This window comes from Anomalospiza imberbis, chromosome 5 (assembly GCF_031753505.1).
Source record: "Anomalospiza imberbis isolate Cuckoo-Finch-1a 21T00152 chromosome 5, ASM3175350v1, whole genome shotgun sequence".
Classification (NCBI taxonomy): Eukaryota; Metazoa; Chordata; class Aves; order Passeriformes; family Viduidae; genus Anomalospiza; species Anomalospiza imberbis.
This window is the reverse complement of record NC_089685.1, coordinates 61,967,534-61,983,245: the sequence shown is the minus strand read 5'-3', so window position 1 is coordinate 61,983,245 and position 15,712 is coordinate 61,967,534. Positions and strand designations below refer to the sequence as shown.

General features: G+C 45.0%; 1 long non-coding RNA gene across 2 annotated transcripts; it reads left to right on the top strand.

The window, feature by feature from the left end:
• The first annotated feature begins 1,955 nt into the window (after positions 1–1,955).
• On the top strand, positions 1,956–9,033 carry LOC137474620 (uncharacterized). 2 transcript variants are annotated; one of them, XR_010999433.1, is made up of 3 exons: positions 1,956–2,053; positions 2,875–2,937; positions 5,270–9,033. It is a non-coding gene; the product is annotated as an uncharacterized lncRNA (long non-coding RNA). The 2 variants fall into 2 exon arrangements; XR_010999432.1 differs by lacking the exon at positions 5,270–9,033 and adding an exon at positions 3,730–4,834.
• Positions 9,034–15,712: the final 6,679 nt, after the last annotated feature.

Here is a 15,712-nt window from a genome sequence, read left to right as displayed (position 1 = left end):
AGAAGTTTAGAGAGTGCTAAGGTTTCCCCTGAGCTTCCTTCAGGCTAAACAAACCCAGGTCCTTCAACTGGTCCCCATAATATTTGTGTTCCAGACCCTTCACCACTGCCCTTCTCTGGACATGCTCCAGTGCCTCAATGCCTTTGTTGTAGTGAGGGGCCCAAAACTGAACCCAGGATTTAATGTGTGGCCTCACCAGTGCCAAATATGGGGGGATGATCACACACTGGTCCTGCTGGCCACACTATTTCCAGTACTAAATGTCACAGTCAACGTGTTTATGATGCTTTTTTTTGAGCAAAGCTGCCCACTGGGATTTTCAGCCCTCTGTCACTGGAAGAGGTCAATGAGGTGTTGGTTCCACCAGGCACGTAGCTGGCTCAGATGTGCTTCAAGGGCTCCATGTGGTTTCTCAGTGGCTTTTCTTTATTTGCGTCAGGTGAGGGGAAACTCTCAGTGAGTGCAAGAACACCCAGGGCTTTTGGGACACTCAACTCTTCCAGCTCATTTGCTTCCTTTTTTCTGCTCCCTGATCGTATCTCAGACTGAGCTGAACAGGACGTTGATTTTGCATTGTGTGAAAGGAAGAGGTCACCCTTGAAAGGAAAAGGTTTCCCTTGAAATCTCTTGCTGTCCTCAAGGGCGAACCATGTGGGTGGGTTCGGAGTGCTGGTGCCTCACAACATCCAACCCACAGCAAACGTAGGTCACTGATAGCTGAGATTCTCCAAAGCCACCCACATTTGGGTGTGGACAAACTCTTCCTCAAGCTTTCATCTCTTCTTATAAGGATTTGGCTGGTGCAGGCCAGCTGGCTTCCACACCAAGTCCAGTTCCATTTATCATGCCATGTGGGACTGCCAGCAGCAGCTGGTTGACATAACAACTGCATTTCCCAGCACTGGAAATATTGTTTCCTGTTGCCCATCTTTCATTCCTGTAATCCCAAGTGGAGGCTTTTGCTCTGTTTTTGTTTTATTTTCCTCTTGAAGAAGACATAAACACATTTCTTAGTTTCCTGTTTGGAGCAAAGTGGCTGAGTCAGGACCAAAACCAGCCATGTGTGCCTGCTCAGGGTGAAAATGGGGACTGTGTCACTTGGGGTAGCTGCTGAGGGTCACTTCAATTCCCTCTGCTCCTAAAATCACCTTCCAGTGAGCTTCAGACTGGGCTGTGAATAGTCACTGGCCATCCATGCTCTTGGGCTCCCTGACAGTTTTCCCTAGACGTCTTAAGACTGAAATGCTCTGTGTAGCTTCAGCCACTGCTGGCAGCTGGCCAGTCCTGTGAGCACCACTTCCAGCCAGCCCTCCTGAGCGCCTTTCTCCCTCCCTTGTGCACCTCAGATTTTCCAGTGAAGTCTCCTTGTTTCCCCAACAGATCCCTGCCTGAGTGCTTTGTGTCACCTGGCCAGAAGTCAGGCAGAGTTGGGGTAGGGGCAATGCAAGGATGGGAATAAATTGGTCCCTCACCCTGGCTTAATCTTCAGTGTAGCATTTAATGCACTGGCAGAGAGCAGATCTGATGAAAAAAAGCTTTCCTGATGTTTCTTTTAAAGCTCTGCTTAATTTCATATTTTTCTAAATGCTACCTACTCAGATGGGTTCTCTGTGGGAGCAGACAGCAATGTTGCCATGGGTGGCATCATGGGGGTGGCTTCTCTCACTGGCAGAGCCCTCCTGCCAGCAGGAAGAGGCTGGGGGGGAGTCCATAATATCAGGTGGAAAGCCACTTTATGAAGGAAACATTAATATTTTCACAACCACCAACCAAACTTCCTACTTGCATGAACAGACTCATGAACAGCAACATCATAAAGCCTTTGCAGCTCTCTTTTCCCCTACCCCCATCCAACAGAAACAGAGTAGCAAATGCAATTCCTCAAGTATTGCAAATATGATAAAGCAGCAAGGACAGGGGACACAGGACTGGGAGGAGAGGCAAGAATAGCGTGGAGGTGTTTTCCTGGAGTAGTGCTTCTCCTCTTCCCAAACAAGGAGTGACCAGGACCAGTTCTTCCTGGCCTTTGCTTGATGCAATCATTCCTAGAGAGGTAAAAAATTTCTTCATCTAAGGGAACTGAACTTTACCAGGACCACTTAGACAGATCTCCACTCAAACAAGGTTTGTAGGAAAGGGTTGGCTGAGTCACTGCTGTGGGAGAGGCTGTAGCCAGCAGATAAAAGGTATGCATCACCAGGTGCTGTCAGAATGAGTGTTAAATTAAGTGTAAGAGAGACACGTTGTGCCCAAGGCTCAATTAACTGTTCCTTTTCACCATGAGATCTTGCACTCATGCTTTTCCTATGCCTCTTGCTTTTTAACTGAGCTCTATCAGCAGCTGTCTAGCAACAACATCTGCCTGGGGTTCAGCCACTTCCACATGGGAGCAGCTCTTTCAGGGCTGTGGTTGAAGTGAGAGGTGAACTTCAAAAAGACAACCCCATCTCACCAAGTGAGTAAGCAGAGCCTGGGCCGCAGGAGGCTCGAGGGTGGGGTAGCTCTCAGCAATGGCAGCACTGGGAAGCCCAGAAGCCGTGTAAGAGGAAGCTGAACTGCAAGTAGAATTGGGGTCTGTGGCTGTGATTTGCTGGAGAGGTTTAATTAGGGTGTAGCACTGTAGATAACACTCACTTCTGGGAGTTTTTGTATTTGCAATGTGAATTTACCAGAGAAATCCCGTGCAACGACCATTTCCATATTTATCTTGACCATTAAACTTGACCTTTCACTGTTGCTTTCTGCCCCGTTGGTCCTCTTTGGTGGCACACAGAGCTCCATGTGGTCTTGATGAACTAATTTCCCCTCCCTCAGATTTTCCTTGAAAATTGCTGCAGCTGATGGCTCACACAACTGCTTCTTCTTTATCACCAGAAGCTTTCAAGGAAGCCAGCTTACTGAGACCTGGATTTCTGACAGAGAAGAAAAAAATTTGAGGTAGGATCCACTTTTTTTTTTTTTAATCTTTGAGTAGTGAGAAAAGTAGGGTTAGAAAGGCACCTGCCTTCATTTTTCCATGTGAAGATTATCTCTGAACACAGGAGCAGACTCAGTCAGTGGATCCAAGTGGGGCAAAAACACAGACAGGTTTCTCCATGGCTCACATATCCATGCCCAGGGTGGGCTGGTCCTGCTCATGGGTGCCATCTGAACCCAGGGGCTGCATTTTCCCGAAGGGCTTTCTGTGGTAACCCTCATTTAAAGAGATCTGTCTGTCTTCTTATCCTGCTACATTGGGGTTTTAGCCTGCATCAGTTCCCTGTTGGGGTTCAACACTTGGCTCTATAACCCATTGTGCTGGTGCTGGGGAGGAGGTGGTTGTGCTGAGGTGCAGCTGAAGGAAGGAAAGGCTGGAAATATAAGGGGCGAGCAATAGCTCCATGAGCACAAGCATTGCTAGAGAGAAACCTGAATCAGGACATGGTGGCCTCAGACCTCTGTCCAGAGTTAAACTGCACAGGCTGTAGGAATAAAGCCATGGCACTGGGTCTTTTCCCCCTGACAACCCCCAGTGCCATGCCCTACCTCAACAGAGGGGCTCTGCTGCCAGGGACAGCCCCCTCTTTGCATCACTGGGTTATGGAGCTCTGCTCACAGCATTCCAAAACACAAAAAAGCAGGGACTGAGATAGTCTGACCTCATTAACACCTGTGTTTTCCCTATTGATACCAAGAACAGAACAACTCTTGAGCTGGCAAATATTAGAACACTTCCGTTATTTTGGACAGTGCCGGGTTTTCTCAGGATATGGGTGCCTGAACAGCAAGAAAAGACACAGTCACCTTTGTTCCTGCTGATTCTGACCTAGGCTTTGTCCAGCTAGTTCCATGATCATAATTTCAGTGGCAAGCACAAATACCACCATTGATTCATTGGTGTTATGGACACATCACTAGCAGCAATAAAGGAGATGGGTGCTCACAGAAGATGCAGGTGTTCTTCCACACCACACATCATCCTGCTGGATATCACTTGTCCTTTCACATTGCTTCATCTGCCATAAAACAAAAACAAGAGCTGAATATTGCAGCTTTCTGAAGGTACGTGTCTGTGGCTCCTCCAGTGCCTCACCTAGCTGTAAAACTACTGACCCAGCAAGATGAACAAGGTCGCATCTGATTCTGAGAGGCACAGGGAGGACAATACTAATGGCTGAGTTTACCTGACCCTTCCTCTTACCAAGTCTGATTTCAAGTTGTTGATAGTGTTGACAAGTGGTGTGGACAGAAAGTTTCTATGTTGGGTGTCTGTGCGTGCCCTGTACTGTCTCAGGAAAACTTCAGCTTAAACAGTCATTTCCCCATACCTAAGAGAAACAAGCTTTATTAGCATAACAAGGAAACCACATCCTCTTTGATTAAGATTTTCTAACACAGCTATGCCCTGACTTCAGACATTAAGTTAGTCTTTCTATTACCCTCTGCTCCAAGCCTGTTGAGATTAGAAGCCATTAAATAAAAACCAAGAGTGATGCTGTTTTGGTTCCTACATTTCCTTCAGCACAGGCAGGCTGTGTCCCCAAAGTTTGTGCCATTCTTGAACGGAATAGATCATTCCTGGGAATTGTTCCTCCCAGTTGTAGGATGCTAGTGTGTAACTGGCATTATTTTACTTGTTTTATATCTTACTGTAATTATTACATGCTGTTATATTAGTAATGATAATAATGTTAGGGAGATATTGTCCCTAGTGTGTTCGGGGGTTCTGGGTATTTGTGTTCAACTGTGGGATTTGGGTGCACATTACTAAAGCAGGTGAAAGGGTTAAAACAAAAATCAGGACTTACAGGGAAAAAGTCAGTGGTAGATATCTGGGAGAAGAGATTAATAAACAGGATCAGAAAAGAGAGAGGGATGGGGCTTGGGAGGGACAGCATGCCATGATTAGGCGGCAAAACGAGAGGAGATTTAACCTGCCTCTGCGTGCTTTACCGTCGGAGGGGTCAGTGCAGTTCATTCCCCCGCCCCACGGCAGTGAAGCAGTCCAGAGCCTCTCCAGCAGAGCAGCCGTGCTGCCAGCCCGGGGCTCTGTGCCGAGCAGAGGCAGAGCAGAGCAGTCCCGGCACGTCTCCCTCGCCGCCCGGGGCCAGCCGGAGCCGCTGCCGCAAACAGCACCCGGGCGCCCATGCGAGCACCGATTTCTGCTATCTCGGGGGGATGGCAAAAATCCGGCCCGCAGGCTTTGTCCGATGAAAGATTGCCGGCGTTTGTACGTGCTCGTATGGGCCTCGTATGTCCGTCTCGTAAAACACAACAAGGATTTTCCCAGATAAAAAAAGGCACATCACTTGGCAGAGAGTCACATCTGCATGTACACGAGAATGAAAACATCCGGAGAGCGCTGCCCTTGAAACAAAATGCCCAAGAGCTGAAAGCCATGGAGGGGAATGGAGAGTCCATGACGGCAGCACATTCCTGTGTCCTGCCTCCTTCCTACCAGCGACCATTAGCCATCCTGCGCCAGAAGCCAGCAGAGAGGCGAGTACTCAGCTGGATGCCTGGGCTGGATGCCCCCATCTCAGGAACCAGGGTGGCAGGAAGGAGAAGAGTGGGGGCTCTGCGCAGCCTGGCCCCTGAATGATGCAGGGACATGCGTCCCGGCACTGTGCCCGTGTCCTTTTAAACTCGTCATCCCACTTCACAGCAGGAACCCCATGCCTTCTTCATCAAAGCATAAACACAGAACAAGGGAACAACGAGTGCTCATTCATTGCACGTTTGCTTGTTTCAAGAACCAAAGTTTATATAGTTGAAGCTTCCACATGCCACTTTCACCAATGCCCCTGCAGCCTGGTAACTGGGATGTGACAGAGAGAAATAAGCAGTGGAGCACTTTAGCATGATCTAACAGCAGAGTTATTTGATCTGGGGTTTGCTATGCACTGAAAATGCCAGTGGTTAATGGACTGTGAACATGGTGCAGCAGCTCTTTGCCTCCCTGCTGGCGCAAGAGTCTGTGCTTCATGAAGCTGAAGAGGATGCTCTCCTTTGCAGCATCTGTCCCACTGATCTAGTGACCAGGCTGGTTTTACTACTCATCCTTCAAAGCACAGCCATCGATATACAGATATTTCTAGCCTTCATTAAAAAAAAAAAAAAACAAACCTTCAGCAAGAAAATAGAAAAGTCTGTCTGGGAAGATCAACTTTGATCTCTGGTTTTGACCATTAGCCTGACTTTAAATTTCCACGACTTCAAACATTCGGTTTAGCTTCTGCTACAATTTTCTAACACAGTGCCTAAATTTAAAGACCATGTCTATTTATGTCTGAGGTTTTAACATTTCCCCCACTTGGACTGAACATGCTTTATCACATCCTCTAAACCCCAGGGACACTCCAGTGAAGAGAGAGCACTGTCAATGTGAAAAGCAGGGATATTGTCCCCGTTTCAGACCCCTCATCTGTGTCAGACTCTTACCCAGATCAGACACCTTTGTTTTCTCTGCACTTAAAGCTCACCAGGGAAAGGAGGATATACATACAAAAAAAAAAAAAAAAAAAAAAAAAAAAAAAAAAAAAACACCAAAGAAAGCATCAATTCTGTAATAAGAAGACAAATCACTCTTGTCAAATTTATTTGTCTCCATAATGGGAAGAAGTACTTTTTATAGGCTTTTTATTTTAGACACGGAAAATCGTTTTGTGTCTGTCCTCTATGTGCAGTGCCCAACAGAAGATTGTGCCATTCACTGTATGCGTCATTTACTCTACGTGCCAGGTTTCTGCTCGGTTTTAATTTACTGCTTGTGAGGGATTTCATCCTCTCCCTTTTGAGGATTGTTCAAATCAAACAGTGATTATTGTTGGCTCTTTCCATTTTAGGCAGCCACCAACACCATAACTTTTTTAAGTGGCTTCCATACAAAAACCCACAACAAGAGTGAAGCTCGCAAAGAACTCAATGTAGTATCTGGTACTTTTCCTCCTCCAAAATAACTGCTCGGAGGAAAGGGTTTGTTTGGTTTCTTAGGCTTTGTGCAGTTACTTATTTTAGGCTGCTTTATTTATATTTTTGTTCCTTGTAGTGAGCCAAAATTTTCCTTTTCTCAAATTCACTTGGGTCCTCCTGGCTATCACACTAGTATCACCATAACTACTCTTCCTTCCTTGACATTTATATCCTCCAAAGCTTCATAAGTTATTATCATCATTCTCTTCTTTATATATTCTTGTCATTCGACCAAATTATACATTGGTTTTGTTTATACATTTCTAAGCATGGAATCACCAGGGAAAATCAAGCATCCTTTTGAAGTCTTTCTAGACTCTAGGCACCTATTTAGGTCCCTTTATATCCCCTTTAGATCAAATACTTGTATTTTTTGGCTTACTATCTTCCTCTTGGCAAGTGTGCAGTCAGTCCCTGCCTGTCTTGGGTCACTGACCTGACAGGGAGACCCAGTGACAGCTCTCACGACCCACCAAGTACAGAGAGGGATGAGCCAGCTCAGTGCAGAGCTCAGGATGAAATGCACATTTCAGGTGCAGGAGCAGATGAGGATCAGAGGGTGTGTGTACCCATGGCAGCAAGTGACATGCCCAACAGATAGAGGAGACCAGACTTAGAGCAGTCATGTAGCTCACTTCACCCTCAGCTGGGCACTTTGCTGGGGCAGAAGAGACTTGATCTTTTAGAATATTTCCATGTGATAAGTGCAGGTCACTACAGGACTCAGCCAGAGTAGGAACAGTGACTGTCACAACCTCTGGCATCATCAGGATAAGCCTGCCATGGAGCCAAACCAGGGTAATGTGCCCACAGAAGACAAATGATCAAGTCAGCAAAAAGGGACTTGCAATATCTTAGGAAGAAAATTGGTAAATGGTGGCTAAACATCAGTCTGTGTACGCAGCAGTGAGAATAGGGGTGCTGGAGAGCTGCTGACATCCAGAGCAGGGGGAGCAAACATAGGGTCTCTCAACATGCCAGAGCCCATTGCCCACACATTGACAGATTTCAAAGATTTAGATGGCTGGAACATGTTGGCAGCAGAGAAGGCTGGATTTCTTCTCTACAGCAGAAAGAGTAATAGAGGTGCAGCCAATGTCCAGGAAATAGATGGTGGTCAAGATACAAAGCTAGACAATATTAACCTAGGAGATTCTCTGTAGACTAAGTTACTATGAAAAAAAGAAGCATAGTCACAAAATACAGATTTAATATATTTTTTCTTATGTTTGGGAGAGAATCAAGAGGTTGAAAAAAACATGTCAGTCACTTGACCTGTATCTTCATCTGTCACATGGTGTTCCTCTGCTAATGAAAGTGGCCTGAAAACAGTCTTTGAAATTCCAGCTCATACCTTTACTAGCACACTCCAGCAGTAAAAAACATACTGAAAAAATTACCCCTGCAGGCTACTATCCCATCTGTTACAGAAACCAGCAGAAGATTATTCCCAGAAAAGTTCAGGAGAAGAATAGGATAATTTGCCTACAGAAGAAGTTAGTTCTAGTCATGGGCTTTCTGAGGTTGCTCTATGCCCTGAAGCTAGTAGGATTTTATCTGTCAAACATGAATGAGAGTATAAAAGTAACAACCTCTGATTATCCTCTTTTTTCTCCTCTCTAATCTTCCTTAAGACTTAAACTGACTCTTGTTCTCAGTGATGGTCTGCAAAAGTCTCACAAATAACATTATTAGTAGTAAATAATACATTTCCTGTACACACCCAGCTTTATTCTGTAATAAACATGTCTCCTGTTACCCACTTCAAAAGGCATCCTTTTTGGGTTCACTGAGACCTCATTTGGTATAGGAGCAATCAGGGCACTGTAAAACACCTTTACAGACTTTGGCATTTTTTTGCTTTTCCATTATGTTCCCTTTTCTGAATGTCTCCCTGTAAACTAAATAATCACAGGGGGCTTCAGCATAGCAATATATTCCTCCTTTTAATCATATCTGTCCTTCAATTCCAACCTACACCCTTTGTCCAGTATTCTTTTTTTGAAATGAGATGCCCCTGATACTTCAGGCAAAGCTGCCTCCTGACATTACGTACTGGCATCATACACATTTCTGGAGAAATCAGCTCTGTGAGAATGCTTTATCATCAGCCTCTTTAACCAGAGATTTATCTCTGACAAATGGCTCCCTGGGAGCAGAAGGAGTAGAGGAGTGCTGGTATCCAAGATGCTGAGCAGTCCCAGTGCTAACAAACCACCCCCGGGCACTTCCCTGATTTGTGTGGGCTCCATCACGAGAGCCCTGGCCAGGAGCCTGTCACTCTTGCTACGTTGCCAGCAGCTGGAAGAGCTTTTGGTGTCTGACAGGCAACTCTGCCACACAAAGGTATCTTTCTTTGGGAGCAAATTCATCTGCCCAGTCTCAGCATTGTGCTGCAGCAGGGGCAGGGGAAAGTGGAAAGCAGCTCCACTTGAATTTCATTCCTACTTCCTACGGTTTGTGCCTCTTTGTTTATCTGGAACACTCATTCCTGGATTGGCTATTTTGTAGGAACATCAGGCCTGTGTGAGAGAGGCTGCTGCTCTGTTCCCCAGACAGCATTATGCACTTGTTCTTTTTTTTTTCCCCCTTCCATTTGCTCCCTCTTTTCTCAAGCATAAATCAGAATACTATAATTTCTCTCCAGAGCTTTCCCCAACCCCCACTGTTTTTAATATGTATATTAAATCATATTTTAAAATGTTTCTTATCACAATTGTAAATCTTGTTATTAAGGCTGGAAGGCTGAATGCTATGCTAACAAGCCTTACCCAGACTAGGGAGAATTTTGGAAATATCAGGCGTGTTACTTGGGTCGAGGCAAACAGATGAAGGTAAATGGAGGCAGAAGATGAGGTGAGGCTGCACTCATTTTGGTGAATATCAGCATACTCTGCCATTGTATTGCACAATTTCCCTTTGGTGCATCTTTGGGCATTGCCAAAATCCTGCTACTGAGACCATTTCATGCCGCTAAGCCATGCAAAGGTGATTGATCAGACCAAAATGCCAAAGGAACCCTTTCCCAGTGGATGGTGATGATTTTCCTCTACTATTTTCTGCCTTTGCAGTCTGTTTGCTTTGAAGCCTGTGAGGTCATGGCAGAGTCCAGTTTTTAGGACTGAGCCTCTTGGACAGCACACTTTCTGTCTAGCACCTCTTCCAGAGAGTGGGACCCCACAGTGCAACTCCCCCAAGCTCTGAAAATAGCTCTGAACTTTCCCAGCCTCTGCATGTGTTCCTTGGAACTGCAGCCCTGCTGGATGAGTCAGCTCTTGCAGGGTGACATCGCAGCTGAAATCGGACCCAGGCTTTGCAAGGAGAAATCCAAAGATCCTCTTGTTGCTTCATGGGAAATATATAAATGAAGTAAAGATGAGAGTGTCACACACTTCCTCTCCCCATGCTGATTACTCACCACTCTGGGGAACCCCCAGGGTTGTGTAGGGATCAAATCTCATCTTTCTAAATCCTCCAGCTGCACCGTCTCTGGCCATGAAAGATGGAGAACACAACTCCTTCTCGAGCAGACCTTGGAGTCAGAACAGCAGCTGGGAAGTAAAAGAGCCCTGATGAGGATGTGCCAAACCAGAGTGGGCTGCAGCATCCCTCCTTCCAGCAAGCCCCTGGAAAAGGAGGCGCCATCCAAAAGACTGGTCTGGCACCAGAAAACCTTTCCCAGGTTTCTCTGCTGTTTGGTTGTGACAGCCTCTTGCTGCACTCCATATGCCTCTGTGAAAGGGATAAAATGACCTCTGCAAATGCCATGAGAGGTGTAGAATGACAGGGATATAAAACTGTATGCAGATATTTTCTCCAGTTAGTTGCACAATTGTATGACTGGGATATTACTAACACACAGCCTCTGTGTTTCGATTCATCATGATTTAGTCTGAACACTGAATGGCAGGATAACAAGACAGACCCTTTAAATGTAATAGTCTTTTGAAAAAAATATGTGTCCTGTGGTTTTGCTTAAAAATAAAAGGCTAGAAAAAGGGCACTCTGTCTAAGTTGCCTCAGATGTTTCCACAGCATTTTCAAATCCAGTGTAGTGACATCTGTTGCCAGGTAAGTAAAATCAGTGTGGAAATATTTACTCTTGCCCCTTACTGGGACATGAGTGGCTTTGCACTCTTCTAAACACAGATGTGAAGATGCCTTTCTTGGCTCTTGAATTGAGGAAAGAGCATTAAGTTGCTGTCAGGAGAATAACTATGGTTTCTTACTCCCAAAGATGGGAAATGCTCACTCCTTACCCTGTAACTCTCTTATCCTTGTTTTGCTGATAGCTGTGTCTGTCTTCCTTATGCAGCTTTTTGATTAAATTGCTGTAATTTAGCAATCACTTCACACCTGGCAGAGACTCTAGACTCCTCCTCCCTGTTCTCTGAAGTTCCTACTTTCTATTACAAGTCATTGCATTGCAGCTGTATAGATCCCAAACATTTTGCAGTGGAGGCCAGAGTCACGAGACCTGGTAGATCAGAATTTTGCCCAAGATCACAGTGTGACATGGAAGGAAAAAGCCTCCAAAAGATGCTTTCTAATGCCTTATCCATTCAATGTGCAGATGAATAGACCGGTAACAAAAGCTGTAATATAATGTGTGGTTAGGAAGGTAATATTTGTAACATCTGAAAAAACATTTCCCCTCAAGCTGAAAGGGAAGGTCAGCGTCAGATCAGTGCATTTGTGTGTCACTGTCTGTCGCCGTGGCACTGTGGGAACAGACCTGGGAGGCAATGGACCAGCATTGGGAAGTCAGTCTAGGGGAACGGGCAGGAAATGGGGCTTAGGGACCCATGACAAACTCTCCTGCTGCATAGCTCTCCTCTGATTTTGGGCAAGTTGCATGCACTACTGGTGAGTCACAGGCAGCCTGACGATGTGAGTCTGGCTCCATCTAAGGGAAGCAGGGAATACTACAAAGCCCCAGCAACGAGTTGGTGTCTGTTCCAGTCCTTTCGAGCCATAAGACGATCGCCAACCTTCATCTCTTCTCATAAACCACAGTGTAGCTTTATCCCTGCACTTTTGAACTAATGAGTTTGTAAACTGTGTTATTTACTACGGTAAATGCTTTTCTGTCTATGTGGGTCACAACTTGGAAGTCACAGCCTCAAGTTAATGATTAGTGTATTCTTCGATAGAAGACAGTACTTAGTAACCCTGGACTCTGATACTAGTCCACACACTTTTTAATGAGCACTTCACTTCTCCAAACAATTTCTTTATTGCAATTTCTCGTGCTTGATATTTGCCTAAAGGACATTTTAAAAGGATTTCAGTTTCCTTTGCTCTGTTTTTCTCATATGTTGCTCTTCGAGCAGCTGAGCAGGCAAAATCTTCTTTTTGTGTAAAGGGCACACAGGAAGGTAATTCCTTGCCCAGAAAAACCGAGATTAATAGAAATACGTTGGTGTTTACCAAACGGAAATCGCTGAGCCATTTCAAAACAGAAAATCCCTAGTAAGACAGGAAAATGAGTGTCTCTAACATTTTGAACAGTCATTGAACTACCTCTCTAAGAGGTTTAAGTCCTTGCCCAACTCCTGTCTCAAGAGACACTTAAACTGTAGGCATTTTAGGACAGAAATCAACAACTGATGTGCAGGTCATGGAAACAAAGAATGAAACCAAGTAAAGAGCAGGGTTCAATTTAAAAAGTGAAAGCAACTGGCCTCACTGAAGGCAAGGAATCTTGTTAGGCACTTTTTCCAGTTGTCTCTTGCTTGTTAGGACTTGATTAAATAAGGCTGAGAACACACCATCACCTCCTAGTTTTACAATGCAACCCTGAAGACAACTGCTCCATTTAAAGTTCTCACAGGAACTCCCAACACAGCAGGACTGTGGCACCACCATGGGAGGGTTGCAGCAGCTGCCTGCTCAGAGCTGGACCATTCACAACCCTCTGCTTTCCATTAGGGGCCCAATCCTCAGTGTCCACAGCCTACTCCTCCTCCTGCGTGCCCAAACACGTGCCTGAACTCCAGTACTTCTGCATCCTCCTATTCCTTCCCTGCCCAACATGGTCTGGCACACCCTCCTTCTCAACCTCTGCCCTGCAGCCTGTGAGGGAATTGTAGGCTCTGGCTTGAGGTCAGACAGGGAAGCTGAGCTGATCAAGTGATGGACAGCACTTGGTCTGCTGTAAGGACCGCTGCAGCCCTGATCCAGGCAATTGTGGCTCAGCAGAATCTGTCTACGTGCAAGTGCTCACCAGAGGTGCTGGAGCAGGGGCGCTGCAGGGCTGGCTTCCCTTGAGCACAGGTCTTGCAGGGCCACAGCAGCTGGTGTGCAGGCTCTGCTGAGCCCAGGGCTGGCAATCATCCCTGTTTGGCCAGCTGCCTCTGGAAGCATCTTCCCCAGAGCCCTGGGGAAGGCCCTGCACACTCCTGCTTGTGGGTACACACACACATGAGCATCTGCTGCTGTGGTCTGTGCAAACCACTGGAAAACCTGGGATCTTGCAGAGCTGCTAAGGTGCATGTTGCCAGTCAGAAGCCAAGATAGTAGAATTCATTACTCCCCCAAGAATTAAGCTGGACCAGTCATCTGTGCCAACAAGGTTCTTTCTCCATCAGGAGATGATTTGTCCGTCAGCCTAATGCTGAGACACTGTTAGGCATGTTCTGAGCTGTTGGGTCATTAAGGTTTCTGTAATAGTTTGTGGTTTTAAGCAGAGTAATCTTTAGATGGCTGAAGGCCATCCAGCCTTTAATGTTAAGCACCACATTGAGCCATTTAAAGAACTTTACCTTTAGAAACACTCTTAGGAACACCCTTTGCTTTGTTCTCTTTTGATTTTCCCCCCACCATTCTTACTTGCTTTTCTTTAAAGAGAAAGGAAATCCAAATGCAAAAGTGAATCTAATGCTAAGTCAATGATGACTAAGACATCAGGTCAGGAAAATCAAATATTTCTGTGTAAGATCCCAAGCTTGTTCATGGTAGGCACCCAGAAGTAACTTGATATGGTAATGATGCAGTAGAGTTCAGAACTGCTCATATACAGTCTCACTGTAAATGTATTGAATTCTGTTGTATTCTGTTATACTGCACTGGCACCTTCTTTGTTCAGTGTAAACTTTCCTCTAACATTAAATCCAATGGAAGTAATTTAATAGACTTGATTTGCTGCCTTTACTAATGCTGCAGATGTTCTTATGCGTTTGTTAATAAACTGTGAATTTAGTTAATTCATTATGAGTCTTAAGGAAGCTGAAAGCTACTGAAAATAACGAGGCCTTCAAAACTAAACCAAAAATATAGCTCCCATGTAATACATGTTCTTCACTTGTGCCTGTTCCTGGCGAAGACAGAAAGATTTTATGGACAAGCAGAATTATTTCTTTATGGTTTCCCCTGCTGTATATTTATCAATGCCTGTAAATACCTTTGAAAACTTAGAAAAGCATAGTAGCATCTACTGAAAACAATCTGAAACAGATAGAGTTTGTAAATCAGATCCATCTCTTAAATGTTCATCTGTTTGAAGGAAGATACAGTGAGTAGGACTTCAGCTTGTGAACTGGAAATATGGGCAGAGCTGTGAGTTTTGCCATCAGTTTGTGATAAGCCCTTGCACACATCATCCATCCTCCCCTGTTCTGTAAACAGATCTACCAAGAAGTCTTCTAAGCAAATGATTTCAAGAATGAGCCCTGCACCATTGTTGCTAAAATTGGCAACACAGAACAGGAAAACATCCATGCTTTCTCATTCACTTGGAGTATTTGTCTGCAGAGAGCTGTTAGAAAACATGGGAGAAAGGAAGGTAAATATTCCTGACTTGTCATTAAACCTGAAACGCCCAGAAATTACATCATGCATGGGAATGCTTTGTGTTTTTGACTCTATTCTTCCACTAAACTACCTCTGGAGGGCTAACCCTGTCAAACAGCAGGGAGAAGAATTATGTTACTTCAAAGATTTATGTGTGTAGCCAAAGCTGAACTGGATCCCAGGGAAGGAAAAGCAAAGAGCTGTAAATGTCAGGATTGAAAACCAGGGCAAGATAGTGGCTGACTGGCAGTAACTGGCTAAGAATTTGGTTCTGCTTAACGTACTTGTACCATCAAACTTCTTATCATGAAGTTCACAGATTAATTGTACACGGCACAAACATTTTTTCCTAACTACTTCACATACATTGCTTTGCAGTTATATCACATCCTCCAGCTCTCTGACTCTATGAGAAAATAAGGAAAGGCCCATGATGTCTTCTTTATATCACTTGTTATTGTATACCTTGCTCTTTTCTTTGTTTTGAAAGGTGATCCTAACTTTTTCAGCTTCACAGTGCGAGCCAATCCTTCACAGAGGATTGTTACAGTCTCTGTCATGACTCTCTGTATCCTTTTGAGATACAGTAATCAGGAGTGACAACATCAGTGCAGGTAAAGTGCACTGACTATTTATAATGATATTATAACACTGCGACTATGGTCCTCTGCCCTGCTACTTAGGGATGCCATCATTCCTCTATTTTCTGCGCAACCCCACTGCAGTTAACCAAAGTTTTCCTTATGGACATTTCACCCACCATTTGTTTTCTTGGCTTGGTATCACATCAAGAAGCTTCGTGCTTCTCCAAGGGAAGGACCAGACCACCCTGCCAGGCATCCTCCAGTTCAGTCACAGGTCAGGCAGCGAGAGCAGCACAGTGCACATTGCTGGCTGCTCTGGGACTGTGACACTCAGCTACCCCCGAAACCGCTTTTGAATGAAAGTGTGGAAAAGTTAGAAATGCATT